Here is a 21,894-nt window from a genome sequence, read left to right as displayed (position 1 = left end):
ATTAGAAGACAGTTTACCTCACTCAGCATGATATTTTCCAGTTCACCATTTGCCTATGAATTTCATAAAGTCATTTTTTTGATAGCTGAGTAATATTCCATTGTGTAGATGTACCACATTTTCTGTATCCATTCCTCTGTTGAAGGGCATCTGGGTTCTTTCCAGCTTCTGGCTATTATAAATAAGGCTGCGATGAACATAGTGGAGCATGTGTCTTTTTTATATGTTGGGGCATCTTTTGGGTATATGCCCAAGAGAGGTATAGCTGGATCCTCAGGCAGTTCAATGTCCAATTTTCTGAGGAACCTCCAGACTGATTTCCAGAATGGTTGTACCAGTCTGCAACCCCACCAACAATGGAGGAGTGTTCTTTTCTCCACATCCTCATCAGCATTTGCTGTCACCTGAGTTTTTGATCTTAGCCATTCTCACTGGTGTGAGGTGAAATCTCAGGGTTGTTTTGATTTGCATTTCCCTTATGACTAAAGATGTTGAACATTTCTCTAGGTGTTTCTCAGCCATTCGGCATTCCTCAGCTGTGAATTCTTTGTTTAGCTCTGAACCCCATTTTTTAATAGGGTCATTTGTCTCCCTGCGGTCTAACTTCTTGAGTTCTTTGTATATTTTGGATATAAGGCCTCTATCTGTTGTAGGATTGGTAAAGATCTTTTCCCAATCTGTTGGTTGCCGTTTTGTCCTAACCACAGTGTCCTTTGCCTTACAGAAGCTTTGCAGTTTTATGAGATCCCATTTGTCGATTCTTGATCTTAGAGCCTCAGCCATTGGTGTTTTGTTCAGGAAATTTTTTCCAGTGCCCATGTGTTCCAGATGCTTCCCTAGTTTTTCTTCTATTAGTTTGAGTGTATCTGGTTTGATGTGAAGGTCCTTGATCCACTTGGACTTAACCCAATCACAGAAAAACACACACGGTATGCACTCATTGATAAGTGGCTATTAGCCCAAATGCTTGAATTACCCTAGATGCCTAGAACAAATGAAACTCAAGACGGATGATCAAAATGTGAATGCTTCAGTCCTTCTTTAAAAGGGGAACAAGAATACCCTTGGCAGGGAATAGAGAGGCAAAGATCAAAACAGAGACTGAAGGAACACCCATTCAGAGCCTGCCCCACATGTGGCCCATACATACAGCCACCCAATTAGATAAGATGGATGAAGCAAAGAAGGTAGATCGACAGGAGCCGGATGTAGATCGCTCCTGAGAGACACAGCCAGAATACAGCAAATACAGAGGCGAATGCCAGCAGCAAACCACTGAACTGAGAATAGGACCCCCGTTGAAGGAATCAGAGAAAGAACTGGAAGAGCTTGAAGGGGCTCGAGACCCCATATGTACAACAATGCCAAGCAACCAGAGCTCCAGGGACTAAGCCACTACCCAAAGACTATACATGGACTGACCCTGGGCTCCAACCTCATAGGTAGCAATGAATATCCTAGTAAGAGCACCAGTGGAAGGGGAAGCCCTGGGTCCTGCTAAGACTGAACCCCCAGTGAACTAGACTGTTGGGGGGAGGGCGGCAATGGGGGGGAGGGTGGGGAGGGAACACCCATAAGGAAGGGGGGGGAGGGGATGTTTGCCCAGAAACCGGAAAGGGAATAACACTTTAAATGTATATAAGAAATATTCAAGTTAATAAAAAATAAATAAATAACAAAAAGAAGACAGTTTAGTAAACTGTTATCTTCGCAAAAAGAAAAACAAAAAAACAAAAAAAAAAACAAAACTGATACCATGGGATAGGCTTCTGACTGGTTTTCAAATGACTGATATAAATTTCTTTTGTGAAATAGACCTTATATATAACCAGAGAGTGATTGGATGCCACCCAGACAAATGTGCCACTATTGCCTAAGTAGGCGCAGCTAGCATATCATATTGTATTAGGGCATTTCGAGTTCAGAGCTAAAAAAAGACTACTGATGTCTCTTCTCCCACAACACAACGCAAAGCACCATGTGATCCCTTGAAAGTTAACTTATAGATAGGGAACTTTTTTTTTAAGCTCAGGTAGTATGCTATGAGACATGGATGAAGGGAGGATCTTTTTTTTTTTTTTTTTCCGGGGCTGGGGACCGAACCCAGGACCTTGCGCTTCCTAGGCAAGCGCTCTACCACTGAGCCAAATCCCCAACCCAGGGAGGATCTTTCTAAATAGGGCCTTGGTATCTAAGAAAACAATGCCAATTTTCAATAGAAAATTGAAATACTTCATGAAATTGAAAAGCTTCTCTGCAGAAAGAAAAGTGAATCAAGTGAAGGGGCAGCCTACGGAATGGAAGAAAATCATTATCAGTTATGTAATCAACTAAAGCTTATGCTATAGAATGCTTAAGAACTCGAAAAAAAATAAGAATAAGATGCAATTTAAAATGGAGAGATGGCTCAGTGGTTAAGAGCACTGACTGCTCTTCCAAAGGTCCTGAGTTCAATTCCCAGCAACCACATGGTGGCTCACAACCATCTGTAATGATGCCCTCTTCTGGTGTGTCTGAAGACTGCAGCATAGTCAGATAAATAAAAAATAAGTCTTAAAAAAAAAGATGCAATTTAAAATGGACTATTGAGCTGAGCAGAGAATTCTAAGAAGCAGAAATTTTTAAAAATAAATATTCAATTTGATTTTTAATTTATCATTAGTAAATAATTTGTGTTGTTGATTCTTGGTTTTAGTGCTTATATAGGTATCTTTATATGACTTCATACCCTGCTCTTTTAGGGGATTGCTCAATTTTTCTTCTACCCAGTGCTTGCCCTTTTCAAACTAGCACTAGCACTTTTATAATTTTCTCCAACTAGTTTCTATAGTCACAGAGATATTCTCATGGCTCCTGCTAGATTGTCAGCATGGAGTTTTGTCTGCTTTCTCCTCCCATTCTCTAGATTTGAGGACATGAAGAAGCTGTAGCCTTAATAATAGTATAAAATATTTCATGTCAGTGGAAACCTAGTGAGGTTTCTCCTTCTTGCCCATGAGGTTACGTTTCCACAACTATGATTGTCAGTTGTCCCTCAGCAGGGACAATAGCCCTGCTTTCCTGCAGTTGACAAACATTGCCTCCACCTCAACAACATTCCATTTGCCACATAGGACCTGGTGTTACTGATTTGACAATTTTCACATTTTTGCAATGTGAGATGAAAATTGAACTCTGTATTCTCATAAGGAGAATGTTTCCTGCATTTGAGAAGCTAGTTGCTCTAAGAGTAAGTTGTGAAGTTTCAGATATTCAGAAAGGCAGACTTGCTTTGGTTATCACTGTTATTACTCATCTAACTTTAAATATATTTAATGATCAGTTTTCAAAAGTAAACTTAGTAATAATTTTGTAAAAGAAGTAATGTGTGTATTCTGGTGTACTATTGATGTTGTGAATGTTTAATTCATCTTTCGTTATTAAAAATTTATATTTAAGGTCTAATAAGGAACTAATAATGGTTACATTAGCTAAATTATGTAATGCTTTTAAAAATGTTCATCATTAGGCTAGGCAGATTGGTCAGTTGATATAGTTCTTGTATAACAAAATCATGAGGACTTGTGTTTGATTCTCAGATATGACCTAAAATGGTTTGGCAAGTACTGTATTTCTCATCCCATAAGTATGAACAAATATTCTTCTGAAGTTTCTTCATTCTCAGGATGCACTGATTTTTGCACAAGCCCACAGATGCTCTTTATCCACAGATCTCTCCCATTCTTTGTCTTTCATCTGCTCGGTAGTTACTTGTATTGAGTGCTGAGAAGAGAAGAACCTCAACAACTTTGGTGGAACCAGATAATAAGCAGCCTATGTATTTTAGATGACATTTGTTATATTTATATCTTATCAAAATATTGAGATTTGCTGATAACACACCAATAATAACAATTAGAGGACAGTTTCAAAATGTTTGAGGTTCTACTCATACGGATTTAAGAAGAATCTTCCACAGAGACAATCAATTGATATAAAGAACAAAATAATGAGTAAATATTCTGGAAGTTTTGTCAATCAAAGAGGCTTAAGGTAATTGGGAGCATTTAGCCTTGAGGCAATGTGCTTTCAGCAAGCTGTGATTCCAAGTTCAGACAGCATGCTGAGTTTTCCTGCATGCAAACATCCAAGCAAACAAAATGCAAAAAGCTGCTCAAAGGGGCACTTTTAAAAGGTAATCCCTATACTGAATGTCTCTTTAATGATGTAGAATTTATTTCCCATGGACTTGGATGGTTTAGAGAACTACTGATTGTTCAACATTGTATGAAGGCTTATATAGACAAAGAACGGAGGCATATAATAAAAGAATGTGAAGCAGTATGTCATAATAATAGACATGGAAGCTAGGAAGTTGGATGGTATCTTGTGATCTGAAGCCCCTTTATAATAGTTTTCTGTGAATGCTTTATCAACTCACAACACACTTGAAATCTTAAGTTTCATATTTTGTAATTGCAGAGTACAGAAGTACAAACTGAACATATTGTAGAGCTGAACTCTTTGCTGGAAGCTGGAGGGGAATACCTTGCCATTGGCTTCCAAGGATTATCTATACTCGTTAAATTGGATGTGGATATTTACACACAGTTCTGTGCCCTTCCTGATTCCTTTGTGTCTTCCTCTGTTTCTCCTCCTCTGTCTCAGATGCCAGTCATCCTCTTATAAAAACATTTGCAACATTATAGATACAGCTCAGAGTTATAGACCCAGTTCAATCTTGATTATGGACCCAGTTCAATCCACATTATAGACTCAGCTCTATTTGGATTACATACTCAGTTCTATCCCAGAGACATTCTGTCCTCAGGATACTTAAGAATAATCTACAAAGGTCCTCTTTCCAACTACAATGGTAACTGAAGGTTACAGGGAATAGGATATATACATACATTGGAGGAAGATGACTCTGCAGCGAATGCACTTTTGTTCTGTGTCTTCATATTGATCATATGTAACTGGGCTAAGTAGATCTACCTGTAACACATAAACACATCTCAGTGTTAAAATTAAAGTTGAAGTGTTACAAGTTTGAGACATTTCTTAGCATTGCATTTACCTTACTGTGATTAAAAAAAAAAAAAGGTATATCACAGATTAAAAAAACTAAGTTATAGAATTTTAGGTTTTGGTGTTGTATCAACAGAATGTGAAAACAAGACTGTAAGTATTGGCTCGTTTTATGTTAACTTGACACAAGTTAGTCATGAGATGAGGGACCCCCAGTTGAGAATAAAGCCTGTATAAAACTAGACTGTAGGCAAACAGGCGGAGGTTTTTTTTTTCTTTTTTTTTCTTTTTTTTTTTTAAATTACTGACTGATGGAGGACGGCCTGGCTCACTCTGGATGGTCCCATCCTTGAGCCCGGGGGGGGGAGGGGGGATCTATAAGAAGCAGGCTAGGCAAGTTATGGGGAGTAAACCAATAAGCAGCACCCTTCCATGTCCTCTGCATCAGCTCCTGCATCCAGCTTCCTGTTATGTGTGACTTCCTACCTTAGCTTTCATTCAGGGACTGTGGTTCAGTATATGTAAACCAAATAAATCCTTTCCTTACTAAGTTTCTTTTAGCTATGGTGTTTCCTCACAACAATAGTAACACTAAGACATAAACTATACACCAAGACTTACTTCACTCACAGAAAAAGATGCAGCCAGATGCTTCTAGATGATATGTAACTCCTATAAGGAATTCTCTGGTTAACTGTTAGCCAGGCCTCACAAAGGCCCGTAAGGTTCAAAGTATGTGTCACGACAACAGTGTGCATGTGTGTAAATAGTAAGATCCACACAATAGATTATTCATTTCTAATTTCATATATAAATATAGAGATATAGATAAATATATCACCAAAATAGTATAATATTGTTTTAAAACTACTCCTAACTTAATACCTTGTTAGTCCAAGTCATAAATACATAACTAATGAGTAATTAATAATAGAACTAACAATAGTGAGTATATTCTTAGTATGATAGTTAGAATATCTAAAACATTATGAATGTGTGTAAATATATCTTTATTTGTGTAAACCTAAATATCAAATGTAAAAGTGCTTATCATTGTTGAATTTTTGAATGACCAATATCAATCACCAACCATAAGAGAACTACATCTGTTGTCAAACTGGCATTGGTAACAATATGGATGTACTTGTATAATATTGTATTTGTGCAAACCAGGATAGAAGAGGAGGGGCTTGACCTGGTGAGGCAATGAACACACGTGTTTTCCATCCTTCGTCAACCACACAGCAACAACCCCAATGATAGGAAAGTGGTACTTTGGGGTGGATTCACTTTATAAGTGAAAAGTAGCAGTTGCTGTAGGCAAACCAATGACATCTCATAAATTTGCATTTATAATAAGATATGTTTTTAACCCTCAGTCTATTGGTTAACTGACACTGTCACTCAAGATGTCATGGTCCATATGAGACTCTATAGCAAAATACAAAAAAACTGATTGATTCGCAAATTGTGAAAACTATTTCCCACAATTCTGGAGATACACAAGTCAAAGATCAAGGTGACAGAAGATTTACTCTCTGGCAAGAGCTGGTGTTGTGTGTCTAGGATACCAACCTACTTGTGTACTTGTAGAATATGGGCAAAGGTGAGAAAAAGAAGAACTTAATTAAGGACTGTATGTTCTACCTGAAATCTTTTTTATTAGGGGAGTCATCCCATATAGCCACTTCTCAAGGATGCTATTTCTTACCACCCGCCACCTTGAAAGCTAATCCAAAGTGTGAATAATATGAAAGGGAAACATTTAAGCCACAGAAATGGATTTATTCCATCTTTCTATTTAGAGTTCCCAAAATGGGATAAAGAGTATGATGCAACTCTCTTAGCATAACTACCATTAGTTAACATATGAGATCTGAGACTCATGAAGAATTTACAAGTCACAGGAATTATAATAGAAATTATCATTTAGGAATACATTAATAGTCATGGACAGTAGTTCACACCCTGTAATAACTTCAAAGGTGGAGAAAGTAGGATGAAGAGTTCAGAGCTAGCCTCAGCAATCCAGGATACATAAAACCCTGTCTTAAAAAAATAAAGCAAAATATGTCATTATAAGATTTATCAAACATTTTAGCTGTAACTTCTTAATGTATACTAGCAAAGGATGTCAGGTGTAGTTAATAAATGTAATTATAAGCACCAGAGAATTGGCCTTAATAAACTAGAATAGTACACCCAATCTACCTAGTTAAATGCATTTCCAAAATGTTTATTAAATGACTTCTCTGTGACAGCTATTGGGCTGGATGGTAATTGAAATTCAAATATGAGCAAATATTATTTTCAGCCTTCAAAACTTTGCAGTTTAGTTAGAGAGATAGATAATTATACAATAACTCAATGCAGTATTACAGGCAGTGCCACAAGGAAAGGGACGAGAACACTGAAGGGAAACTTATTAATTTTACCACTCGGGACTTGCAGTTCAGTGATTAAATGGGTTTACAGACACTTCTTAAGATAGACTTGAAAGTCAGAGGCCAGTGAGTGTGGCACATGAGGCAGACTGTTCCCGCAGACTTGGGAGGAGTTTAATGGGAAGCAAAGGACATTTATAATGGGCTGAGGGTAAATAAGGAAGGAGCATTAGCTGTGAGCTTTATTTACCACGCAGAAGAGTCTGTACTTTCATCAGTGACAAGGGAAACTCATTAATGAATATTTCTTTTCTCTTTGTAAAGCAATAGCAATGGGGTACTGAAGCTCTATTTTAGCAAAGTTTATCTGATTTGCATGCTAGGGTAGATTAAAATGAGAAAAAAAAATGAGAGCGAAAGTAAGAGAATCAATTACTGAGCTATTTGTACACAGACTAACAGTATACCTGAAGGATAATGAAAGTCTAAACAATGCATATAAAGTGTGGGTGGAATATATAAGTGATGTGTAAAAGGAGAATCACCAGGATTTAGTGACTGCCTACAGGGGAGAAATAAGTTAACCTAACCTCAAATATGTTGGCCTCTGAAGCTAGTTCTTTCCTTTCAGAAATAATATAATTTAAGAAATAGCTGTATCCCAAAGAGTACACATGGACAGACCCATGGCACCAGCTCCATATGTAGCAGAGGATGGTCTTGTTGGTCACGAATGGGAGGAGAAGCCCTTGGTCCTGCCAAGGCTGGATTCCCCAGTGTAGGGGAATGTCAGGGTAGAAAGACAGGAAGAGATGGGTGGTTGGGTGTGGAAACACCCTCATAGAAGAAGAGGGATTATGGACAGGTAACCAGGAAAGGGGATAATATTTGAAATGTAAATAAAAAATATCCAATAAAAAAAGAAATAGTTATGTCTACAAGGGCAGGATAGTTGTTTACACATGGTGTACTTACACATGGTGAGGAAAGCGTTCTAATGTATGTTACAGTAGAAAGAGGAAACCGTGTATGGCATGCTCTGCAACAAACAAATAATGGCCAAATACTGCCAGGTGGTAGGGACCTGGATGGATGAAATAGGCCAGTGCAAGGAAGCAGACACAGAGGAAATGAGCATCCGTGAAAACAACAGACTTCCTTGAGCTGAGGAAAGAGGAGAATGGGATTTAATAAAACAGGAAAACAGCTTCCAGAGAAGAGTAAAAAGGGATAACACATGGCCATAAAACAGGTACATCTGTGAAAGAAGGGGATCCATCACCATCAAAGGAAACAGAATGTTAAAAGAAGGTAGACAGTGTGGCTAGGATTTTGGCAATTTGCTGGATACTGAGAATGTCCAGGTATGTAGGATTTGGATTGAACATGGAAATAAATTCAGCTATTAGAAGCACAGGGACTCAGCTTCTAGTGGTGAGGTAGCAATATCAAGTATCTACATGAGAACTGGGATACCGCTGTGACTTCATTTCATTTTCTTAAAATTACAGCAATCCCAGTATACATAGATGTGAAATATATACTTCTGCCATGTCTATATGATGCATGCACATCTAGCCAAAAGCTATGAAAGTAAACAAAATTCACAAATTCATGGAAAGTCTTGTATTAATATTGTCAAGTACTTTAAGAGAAGACAGATAACACAGAAATCCATAGTCTATTCTCCATCAAAACACAAAAAATGAAGCAACATAAAAGCAAATACTTTTGTAAACTTGAGGTAAAAAAAAAAAAAAGATTGTAAACTTGTAAAAAGAAAAGTATCAACTTGTATTTTTTGGAGTGAAAACCATCCAAAACATGAATTTATTTTGAAAAAGATTAATTCTGGAGTTGTGGAAGAGAGATTACAAAGAAAATAAGAGTAATAGAAGATAAGAATATTTAAATATTGGCAAGGATATGACAACCACAATCACAATGTGCAAGGACGAGCAAATAACACACAATGAGATTGTATCTGAGATGTATCCCAGAGTATTCTTCAGAGTACACTGAAAATAAATCCTACATATAACACAAATATATTTGTTTTTCTTAAAGAAATACCTCAGTTAACGTACACATTTTATCTTCTGCTTTGCTTAGGAGGATTCCAGCATCCATTTATCTATCTTATATCTTTTCATCACCCAATATATTGTATACCGCACTAAAGCACTATAACATAAAACTTATCTAAACAGGATACAGCTATCCTCGTCATAGAGTCCATTGAAATATTACAGAAATTATGAACTAAATTGCTGCAGAGATAAGATGCGCACGATTTCCCAACATGCTGTTCCACCCTCTTTTGGAAAGAAAAGGTGCTGATATGGCTCTTTGTTTCTCTGTTTCTTTTTTCCTTCAAGAAAATACTCTTCCTGCCTGAGATTGGTGGGAGAGGTGACACTAAGTGCATGTGCATGGTTACTGAAAAAGGAGTTGAAATCAGCAGTGATGTCCCATGAGCGATCCCAAAGCAAGCACACAGGTTTGTAAGCATGAGTATTTGAAGTCTGCAGTAGTTCAATAACCAAAACTAATCAGTGTAACCAGACAGGACCAACGGACAGGCACGGAGTCCCAATGAGATTGTTTAAGATATATTTAAAGATTTCCAACTTTATTCTAACAGGAGTTGGCTGTACACTGAAGTAGATGCCACTGTAACTTTTGCATTTTGGTATCACTCTTGCTGCAAGTTTATATAAACAGGTGTTGATAAAGCGCTATTACCCGTGTTGGGCTCTACTAGAAGACATGAATCAATTCAAAGATTACAAGGAAGTCTCCAGTGGACTTACAGGATAGTCAGAGGGTTCAGCTGGCTCGCTGAAGCTATGACAGATGGCATGGGAACATAAGGTAAGTTTTGGGAGAGTCTCCTATGGTTAGCACAGCTGGATGGATGAAGAACTCAAGGAGAGTGTCGTGTTGCAGAGTAATTGAGCACAAGTGATCACAACACTACCTAAGGTGATTTAAATGAGGTAGGTGTCCCTCTTAAGTCTCAGGAATTTGAAAGCTTGGTCCTCAGTTGGCTTCTGTGTTGAGGAAGATTGGGAGGTGTGGCCTTACTGAAGGAAGTATATCACTGAGGGCAGTGAGCAATGCTTCAAGAGATTTGTTTCATTTGAGCTAGCGTCTGCCTCCTGCTTTCATTTGAGATGTGAACTTTCAGCTTTTGCCCCAGCCTCCATGCCCTTTGCTCTGCCATCATGGATCCTCCCCCTCTATAAGTGTGAGATCATAATAAACCTGTCCTCCTTCCAAGGCTGTCTTGTTCATGGACATTTATCACAGCAATAGAAGAGCAGCTAACACACTGCGTTCGCTGTTCCGAGTTTCCTTCGTATGACTCTCAAGTTTGCAGATGAATAGAAAAGTCAACATTTCAGTGAAACAATCTAGGTCCAATCTATGAAGTTTCTTGTAGCTGGAGTGAAATTATTTCCAGCCAAGGTACATATTGCAAAGTAGTAGGAAGTCCAGAACACTAACTATCATGACATAAAAGAAGCTGAGATTCATTTCTGCAATGTCAAGAATGTCCAACTAATATGCAAGGCTCTGATGGGTCTGAAGAACTGTAAAAATATAAAAAGGGATGGAGCTCTTTAAACACCCAGAGGATCTAGTAGAAACAGAATGTAAGATACCTACTTCTACTAGAGACCTCCCAGTCTGGGAGAAGTCCCCCAAAACTTCCACACTCTGTCACTATCTCAGCATCCCCCCCAACTTATCCCCAGTTCCACCATCTCTAACTTGCTGGACCCCACTTTCCAGTAGTGACATAGAATCCTTGCTCTACTAGAAACACACAGACCAAGACAAGTCCAGGTAGGGTGTTTTCCCTCTAACCTTCCACACTTCCTATTATCTCACTCTCCCTAAACATTGTCCCCAGTCCTTCACCCTCCTAGTAACTATTGTCCAGCAACCATGCCAGGCAGAGATGCCCAACTCTGCTAGTGACCATCTAGAGGTAGAGTCTCCCTGCTCTACCAGAGACCACACAAACCAAAATACTAGAAAGGAAACAGAATCCAAGGCACAAAGTACCCATTCAACAAAGACATACTCAGACATCTGTAGGTAGAAATTTAATTGCTCTATACCCAGATATCTAGCAGCCAGCATGAGATGACAATAAACAGCAGCCAAGGCATAATGTCATGACCAGAACCCAGCTATCCTACTACAGCGAGCCCTGAATATCCCAACACTACATAAGTACAAGTAAAAGACCTTAAAACCAACTCCATGACGATGATGGAGGTCCTTAAGGGGGAAATTAATAAACCCCTTAATGAAAACCAAGGTGGGGTGGGGGAAGCCAAACGAACAGAAATCAAATGAAATAAAATGAAATGAACATTAAAATAGTAGTAATCAGCCACATGAAAATTTTCTTCTCCAGAACCCCTTGAAAATGTGTGGATACAGTTTGATTTTAATTTGGATAATGACTTAAGGATATTCCACCTATCTCCTGGATGGAATACTGTTCCAGGGACACTGTTATCTTGAAACGTATACGGCTATGCCCTATGCCCTACTGCAAAACATTGCCCAGTATGGGTTGCAACCACTCTGAAAAGAGAGAGCACTTCTTTGTCTGTGGATATGGGAAAGTAAGCCTGACTCAAACAAGATTCCTAAGCCCCAGCTCGTTTCTATCCTCTGCCTTCTGAAGGAAAGTCTTCCTCCATTGCCTGGAAACAACTTAAGCTGGTTGTGAGATAAATGGGAGTTTTGGTAGATCCCCACCAGAATTGTCCATTCTCCAGGCCCCATTCCCTCCTTCATTCTCTCAGAACTTCCCCACACAAGGTCACTTGTGTGCTCAGCCATTCTAGCACTAGTGTCTCCACAGCTGTCTAAATGCTGTCCGTTTTTATTAGGGAAGCTCACCACTCCTAGCACATTTTCCCTTTCACATTTTGAGTGAGATTGGGTTGCTGACATGTTACACGCAGGCTGGTTCCCTGTGACTAAAACTCAGATTGGAAACTGGTGTGTCCAGTCTTCCCTATACTGAAGAAAGTCCACTAACAGTGGCTCATAAAACAACCCATAAGGGGTCTGAAAAAAGGAATCTGTGGCTAAGAGCACTTGTTATTCTACCAGAATGCCCAGCACCCATGCCAGGAGACTCACAACATCATATTTGGTAATGCAGCCTCATAACATTAAGTATGTATGTCTGTGCGTGCATGCTATTTTCCCAGTTCTGCTGGAATTATTTGCCTTTGTCTGTGCATACAGTAATTAACTATCTTTGGTGGAAATAGATGTGAAAATGAATTATTCAATTTAATAGATTATTAGGTGACTCATGTGCTCCATGTTACAAAAGACCACGACTAATACCTATGTGCTCTAAGAATGCAGTAGGCTAAACGCATAACTTGGAAAGAGGATATAAAAGCAATGTCTCTGTTTTTCAAGTTAATAAATGAATAAAGTCAGACTCCTTTTCATAAAAAAAAATGGCTGTCTGAATTGGAGAAAACCTTTGAATCTGTACTTGATAATGCCAAAACATCTCTCAGCAGTCTGAGTATGTACACATAAGAGTTCATGAATTTATCGGGTTTCCTTGGTGGACAGACTCAATTCTCAGAATCGTTTATTACATTAGGCTGTTTCCATTTTGACTGGCAGTAAAGTCTTCCTAGAAGAACTGTCTGAAGGGATGAAACAAGCTACATTTTACTCTTTATGACTAAGTGCTGTGCATAAGACACAAGATACTTGAAAAATATTTTTGAAACAATACAGTTTAATGAATAAAACTACACAGAGCAGTTTTGTACCTGACCTGATTTCTCTGTGAAACTTGTGAATTTTCTTTAGAATAAGCTGCACAACTGTGGTGCAGATGTAGTTGCTGTAAATAAATGAGTCCATATACACATGAAAATTATATATAACATATAGTGCTTGGTGAAAATTTCACTTACTATAAAAGAACGTTGGAAGAATGCACAAACATTGTAGCATGCGCAACATATTTATGTGTATTGCTTCAAGTGCTAAAAATAATGGAGAATAAAATACATTTAAAATTATTCACATCTTCTCTGTGAATCCGAATCTCAGATTCAAAAGAACTCTCTGAAGAGGTTCAGGAATTATTACAGTGAAATTGAAATAGTTAAATCCCAATTTTTTTCTTTGTCTTTATATAAAACAATTGGTTTGATTTTAGTTTTCCTGAACTATAAGGTCAAAGAGAGGTGGAAAGAGGGAGGGGGGGGACAGGGAGGAGAGAGGGGGAGAGAGAGAGAGAGAGAGAGAGAGAGAGAGAGAGAGAGAGAGAGAGAGAGAGAGAGAGAATGAATATGGGGCAAAAGACAGGAGCCTTAAATTGCATTAATAGTCTGATATAAATTTGGAAATTTTAGTAAATTATTACCCAAATTTTGGCCCAAATCACCTGCCGCAGACTGAGTTCCTAGTGTGATTACTAACCAGACAGCTGCCTGTTAGAAAGCACATTTTTCAAGCAGTGACTTCAGACTAATAGGTAATCATCATACTTAAAATGTCAGCTAATGCCACAGAAAATCCACACTTTTCAAATTAAGCCCGAGAATTAAAGCTTAATAATGAGGTTCTTAGTACCTGTATGTATTTATCCTTTTACTTGAGGAAGATGTATTTTGAGGGTTGGCTCTCACCATGCCATTCTGCTCTACTGTCCACACATTCGGTGGCTTTGCGTTTTCTTGGAAACATATATTGTGCCATTATTTATGAAGGACCTTTTCACGGCCTGGGAGTCTAGGATGATAGCTTCCCTGGCATTTCATTAATGGTATTCTAGTATTTTTCTTTTACTTGCATCAGTGATTATTGATCATTATGTGTGTTCGGCAGATCACAATGCATCCTTTTCTCTGGCTAAGCACCACGTGTGTTTTTATCTACTTCCTTTCTTGAGTATTGGCAAGCTTTAGTGTGATGAGTTATGATTTGCAGGTCTGTGGGTTTATTTTTTTATCAAATTAGGAACCTCTCCACTCTAACGAAACATAGGGTTTGTTTGTTTTTTCCACATTTTCTTCACAAAGCTCTCAACTATGATATTACACATTTGAATGGAGCTTGATGATAATGACTGATACAACATAAATTCCCTTTGTTATGTTTCTTCTGTCATGTGTTTAACACAAAGTTAATAAGCATATCACAAGTGGTTGTGACTGAAATGGCACTGTCCTTTGTGTCTCCGATCAACCTAAAAGTTTTTACTCATGTTTTCTATGATTTTCCTCCTACTTTCTCTTTATTTTGTTTCTGCTTTGAAAACAAGCTTTCACTGTATAACCCTGACTGGCCTCCAACTCACAGAGATGCACCAGCCTCTGTGTCCACAGTGATGAGATTAAGGGACCCAACTCACTCCTCTTTTGGAACTTTCTAGTCTAATATCACTGCACTCCTCTAATGGAAGGATTTCAATGCTGTGATCACTCTAGACTTAAATATATTACCACCCAGGATTGGGGAGGGTGGGAGAAATGGCTGTGAAAGGGACAATCAGGACAGCACAATTTTTTTTGTTGCCTCTCATACCCCAAGAAGAGCAAAGACGTCAGGAGAGTCACTGATGACACTCAGCCACAGTTATGTCTTAGAGAGCATGGCCAGGTTTATCTGGAAAGACATCTAATACAGGACCTTGTAGAAGTGATGGAGGAAGTACTGTTTGGAGATCCAGAGGTGCGGGAAGAGTGGACTGGATAAAGGGCATCCGTTCCTCACTCATTGCCTTTAGCTAAAGACTACACAGGCTAGCACATGATCAGACAAGCTGACCCACTAGTTCAATGGGCTTCTGTTTTTATAATTTTAAGTGTCCGTGTGTGTGTGTGTGTGTGTGTGTGTGTGTGTGTGTGTGTGTGTGTGTGTGGTGCATGTGTGTATGTTTGCATGCTATAGGGAATATGTAGATGGGGGAAGACAGCTTTCAAATAAATTCACCATTGAGCTGTTATCTCTGCCCTCTTTATTAGCTTTAAAAACATATATTTATATTATTTTTAATTATATATAGGTAAGTGCATCTGCTTGTGGGTATGTGCTTATGAATGTAAGCATATGTGGAGGCAAGAGGCATTGGATCCCTTGGAGCAGAAGTTACATTTTAATACACGCATGCACACGTGTACACACACACACACACACACACACACACACACACACACACACACACACACAAAAGCACTCATGTTCCAACCTGAATGGATAAAATGTATACCTGAAATAGACCAGATCAATCATGTTCATATAGCATTTTCAAATACAATTTAAGAAGGAATGAGGCTCACATCCCGTAATTGATGATCAACAGAATTCATTGATAGTGATCAATGGGAATAGAGTACAAAATCTATCTATATCTATCTTAACAGACATCCTTCCTCACACTGAAAAAGGCATATTCAGAATTGCCATAGATATTTGAGTGATGTATGATTATCAGTGCCCATCAATCTATAGCTGCATTGAGACATCAGTGAGATATGAGGGCCTTCTAATTTTTCTTTTTATGTTTTAACTCCTGCTTTTGATCCTTATGACTTCAATATCCAGCCAATTTTATCTCAAGGCATTGCTCTGTTGAACTTTCTAACCACTTGATGTATTTTTATGTTCCCTGCTATTTGTAAGTAAATGCTTCATGTTTTAAGCTTCCCAATGTGGAAACTATGAAAACATAAAAAAATTAGTTTTAGTCCTGTACCACTGCACAAGGCACAAGTGGCAGTGACAGTTCTCCCATCCTCATACTCTTGGGGCAGGCTCCCCAATGACTCCTGCAATGTATGTGGCCCTCTCTTGCAAATACAGCAGCTAGCTGGAGGCCCTGGGGTCAGCCCTTTTGTTCTCACAGCCTCAGGACCAGTCCTGCTATGATGTCCACATGAGGAGGGGAACACAGTTCTGCTTGTCCATCAGATATTCACATGTCCCCAGGCAGCAGTCCAGACCAGGAACATACCAATCTCCTTTGGTGATAACAAACCTCTGCTATTGTAGACCAAAATGTTGCCCCTCAGGCCAGTATCCTAACACATTTCCAGGTGGAACCTCCAGCTTCTCACATCGGGATGTTTATCACTATCCTCATGTCTCCAGTTCTGACTCTCTCTGGGTTGCATCCGTATCCTCCTTCTTTTCTCTAACACTTACTTGTTACTCTTATCTGTGCACAGAGTCTCAGAATGTCTGTGGTTGTCTTAGGAGTGTTATTCCCTGCTCATTCATTATGGTGCTGAACAGGGGTCCTCTCAGGCATGCTCTCCCCACATCCCAGGCCTGCAGGGCTGCAGACCGGTGGTCATCTCAGACTAGTTCCCTTTCCAGGCCCCAGGACTACAGTCTGGTAGTCATCTGGCAAACACACTTCGCCCAGTCTGCCCACATGGCTCCTTGCAAGCCATAGTCATAGGTGGGGTTCCTCTAGTCTCTAGCTTGCTTCCTGTCCTGGGAGCCCATCCAGTCTTGCCTGGTGCCAGACTGCTCTCAGGTTTGCGTTTTTTAGGGAGTGTTTGGATACTGATCCTTCAAATGTTCACAGGCCAAACCACTGAGCATAGACATAACCTAGCTCTTCTCTGGCACCTACTGACACACATGTGACACAAGAGTCACACCTGCAATGCTTGAGGGTCAGGGTATTATTTAATTTTAAAATAGACATACATGAATTTCCACTTGACCCTGTGAAGTGTGTAATAGTAATAGTTATAAATGACAAGAGCTGATATGAAATGAAAATTCACTATAAACTTGGACTGCATTGGGACATTTTATAAAATTCTCTAAACTTCTGAAATCCCTAGAAATTAATTAGTTGTATTATGTTCATTTTATATAAATCAAACTGAAATTCTTTGCTTGTTTGTTTATTTGGGTTTTTCATTTATTTGTTTGTTTTTAAGTTGGAATGGGGCTGGAGAAATAGGTCAGAGATAACTGACACCTGCTCCTTCCAAAGGACCAGGATTTGGGTCCCAGCATGTACATTGGATGGCTCACAAAAGCAAACAACTCCAGGTCTAGGGAATCTGAAATCCTCTCTTCTGGCCTCTGTAGTCAACTGCATTCACACATACAAAAAACCAAACAAACAAAAAAAAAACAAAACAACAACAGAAAAAAAAACAAAAAGCTCTCACAAGCACATACAGATAAACATAAATAAAAAGTTAATCTATTTTAGCAGCTAGTGAAGTTGTTTGGTTAGTTGCAGAACAGATGCAAAACTACTTGGAATCCAACAAATAGATTCATTCGAATCAAATTTACATATGGCAACCAGTATAGAAAATTGAAGAGAGCTAAGAGTATAATCAAATAAACTATGTGAGTAGCAGGTTTAAAGGGAATCTACGCTCTTGATGGTTTGAATTGAGTGTAGAGGTTGGGTTTCCTCACCGTATCATATACAAGTTAAATGGTGTCAGACTACTCTGTACCTGAATCAATGATGGTAGGCCCACTGGGAAGAAAAATCAGGAGGATGAAAATAATGCATGGTAGAAACACATTAGTAGATTCTCAGTGCCTTTCAGCCACGAGCCCTAAGACTGTCCACCATTCTCAAAGGCTTCTGAGCAGGCAACAGGTTAAGACGACCATCTTTAAGGTAGCTTTCCGCTAATATAGTGATTTAAAGATGTAAACTGGGTAATTAAAGGTGAACTAAGATGTAAAATGATATAAGTTTTATTTTCTTCTTTATTGTTTTCTGACCTTAAAATTTTTCGAGATTGTGTTGATAGAGAAATATAGGAAGGGGAGAGAATAGGAAGTGGAGAGAGATGGCTGAATCACAAATTGTGGGCAATGTCTGAATAAAGATAGCATGCAACATTTCAAATTAAACGATCATCATGTTTTGTGGATAGACTTTCTTCTAGACTCAGGAAAGGTTTTTATTTTATCTGCAATGTCTTTGCCAAGTAGTTACAGAACATACGCAGAATAAACTCTGCTGACGTGATCAGGTTCTTAAAATAGATCATTCTGCTTTCAGGGAGTGTTAACTATTTAAAAGCAATCTTCCTCATAATGACCTCAATATATGCCACATATATTGAATATATGATACTATTTATATGTATACGTGAATGTACATATATAAAACATATAAGTAGATGCTCAATGTTGTTCAACCATCTGCCATAATTCTGTTGGTAAAGGGTTTTCATATATATATATATATATATATAAAATACTAAATAATATATTTATTATGATATATTATATACTATAACTGATATACTATATGCACATACATGATACATATGTATGTATATATGTATGTATGTATGTGCAACTGCACCTAATCTGGCTCTCTGAATCGTTATATTACTCCACTTTCTTAAATGTATCAAGAGATAACTTAGTTCCATATGTCCTAAGGTTTCTAAGTTATTTGACCATTTGTACAATGAACACTTTCTCTTCACACCACCCATAAGATGATTCTCTGAATGGGCTCTGGTTGTCACTCACAGGAAATGCTCACAACACATCAGGGCAATCTGTTGGGGAATCTGAATTTGCAGGCACAAGCATCACTGTAACAACTGATGTTCAAATGTCTAGAACACAGAAGAATCAAGTCACTCTGCCAAGACATCTGTAAAAAGGCATTTCCTCCATTGGGTAAGGTTTGAACTTGGATGTCAAAGAATACTAAATTATAGATAAGAATTGCACCAACCCCGATATGTAATTCATCAGAGTTTAAAGAAAAGGTATAGCATGCTGGATAAACCTGGTTCTCAGAGGACAAATGAGAAAACCCATGAAGGTCTGGAGCTGGGAGCACACTCACTAGATAAAGCACTTCCTATACAAGCATAATAACCTGCGTTTGGATCCTAGCACTCACATAAAATCTTCATGGCTATGTGTAATTATTCACCCTCTATGGAAAAGAGTCAGAGGACACCTGGGCTTGTTGTTCAGCTACTCCAACAAAATCAGTGAACTCCAGGTTCAGAGAAAGTCTTTGTCTCAAAAACAAATTATAGAGCAATTAATGAAAACATCACCATCCGTCTCCAGTGCATGCATACATACAAACACATATACACCCATGTAGCACATATAGATGTAGACACATGTCCATACAGCACATGCCAATACACACCCTCCCTTCATACAGAAAGAAGTCTTTAAAAAAAACTGCTGAAATGCAAAGTTGGAAGCATAAATGAGAATGGTATGTATAACATAATAATATTTGGCAAAATAGCATTATATTGAATTAAATAACTTTCCATTATTGCTTTAAAGATTTATTTTGCTCGTATTTATTTTTTTCTATTTTTCCAACCTTGTCTATTCATTGAGTCGTCACATAAATCACCAGCCAACACTAGAATACTACATACTTATTTTTCTGTTGTGATCGTTTCCTTGTCTCCCATTGTCCATCATCTTCAGCTTTTGTTAGCCTTACATATACCAAAATATTGGAGAGATATTGACTGTAACAATTTATTTGGAATTCTGGCTATTATATATTTATATTACACAAATGTGAAAGCAAAATATGTATATAATACAAGTCACATACAAAATCCAATCAAAATGTGACATATTTAATATTTAAGTAATTTTTAAAATTTAACTGAAGGGAAATATAAGATAAACTTTCTGTGTCATTAGTTATGCCATGGTTTCTCATATATAACATTAAAACTACAAGCATTAAAAGAACCTAAGGCTAGAATGTACATAGACCTAGGAAAAACAAATACTATTGTTCTATTAAAGAAATATAAAGATAAAATGATTCTTAATAACAGTCTGCTATGCATATATATCCCTGGCTTGCTCAGCCATTGTCAGAGAAGCTAACTCCTGTAGAAAATGGAATAAATAGAAGACTCACAGTCAGAAAATGTGCAGAGAGGGAGAGACCTTGGAACACTCCACCCAATCCCTCCCTCAGGACTCAAGGAACCCTGCAAAAGAGGAGGCAGAAAAGGTGCAAGAGCCAAAGAGGATGGAGCACTCCGAGGAAGCAATGCCTTCTTTTTTAAAAATATTTTTTTCTTGGATATGTTTTATATTTTCATTTCAAATGTTATTCCCTTTCCCCCCTCTCCCATACCCCCTCCCCCTGCTTCTCTGAGGAGGCTCCCACTTCCACCCACCCACTCCAACTTCAATGCCCTGGCAGGGACAAAGATTGGAGCAGGGTCTGAAGGAAAGGCCATGCAGAGACTGCCCCACCTGTGGATCCATGCCATATGCAGCCACCAAACCCAGTCACTATTGCTGATGCCAAGAAGTGCTTGCTGACAGGAGCCAGATATTGGTGTCCCCTGAGAGGCTCTGCCAGAGTCCTGCTGATACAGATGAGGATAGTTGTAGCTAACCATTGTACTGAACAAGGGGACCCCCATGGAGGAGTTAGAGAAAGGACTGAAGGAGCTGAAGGGGTTTGCAACCCATAGGAAGAACAACAGTATCAACCAACCAGACCCCACCAAAGCAATGCCTTCTTAACTCAGCAGCACCAAAACACATATGAACTCAGAGAGACTGTGGCAGACAGCACAGGTTCTGCAAAGATCTGCACGAGACACTGTTCCAGGACTGAGGGGAGATATGGATGTGTGGCCCCATCTCTAACGGGAAACTGTATAAATAACCACTTACAAAGGAACATTTCATTTTCTCCAAGTGAGTCTCACTGGGGAAACAAACCACTCTTGAGGGTAACCTGCTGCATATTGAGCCATACATGCAAACACAAAATGAACAGAGAGGCATGGAATGCAGGTTCAGACCTGTGGTGGTGGTGGTTGTTGTTGCTGTTGTTGTTGCTATTGTTAACCTTACAGGTAGGTCTTTTGTTCATATGTCATGGCTTCTGGTTTTGGGCTTTTATAAGTTCCTGTATGTGGAATGTTTGTGTATGTTTGCATATATATGCATTTCTCATGAGTTTCCTTTGGCTCTGTTTCTTCTGTTTATTAGTCTGGTTCCGATTTTTTTGTTTGTTTTTGGCTTTATTTATTTTATTATTATTCCTTAGATGCCTGTTTGTTTTCTAAGGAAAGATAGGAAGGGTCAGATGAGAGGGGAAGTGCTGAGGACTGGGAGAGATTAGGGAAGGAACGTATCTTAAAAATCATATTGGATAGATAAAAAATATTAAAAATAGGAAGATATTAAGTTGGAACTCACCAAAGTTATATAGTCATAGTAGTAGTAGTAGTAGTAGTAGTTTTTTTCAAAAGCACATATATAAGACAAAATTGGCATGGAATAATTACATTCACATAATCTCATTAATATAGGATCTGTGTTAAGAGAACAGAAATTTGGGAATAAAACAAACCTTTGAAGAAGCATGTATTTTAAACACAAAGAAGGTGTTAAAAGCTGCTTAACAAATCACATGTATTAGAATCACTTAAAAGTGGGTGTATATTGTTAGCCATTA

The 21,894-nt window shown here is 38.5% G+C and overlaps 1 non-coding gene across 1 annotated transcript; it reads right to left on the bottom strand.

Annotated features, from left to right (window-relative positions):
* Positions 1 to 16,964: 16,964 nt before the first annotated feature.
* On the bottom strand, positions 16,965 to 17,095 carry LOC116890533. The gene has a single exon (XR_004386714.1). It is a non-coding gene; the product is annotated as a small nucleolar RNA SNORA17 (small nucleolar RNA).
* Between the last annotated feature and the right edge of the window lie 4,799 nt (positions 17,096 to 21,894).

Source organism: Rattus rattus, chromosome 1 (genome assembly GCF_011064425.1).
Source record: "Rattus rattus isolate New Zealand chromosome 1, Rrattus_CSIRO_v1, whole genome shotgun sequence".
In the NCBI taxonomy this organism is placed as follows: Eukaryota; Metazoa; Chordata; class Mammalia; order Rodentia; family Muridae; genus Rattus; species Rattus rattus.
The sequence above is the reverse complement of the archived record's forward strand: the minus strand, read 5'-3'. Positions and strand labels throughout refer to the sequence as shown.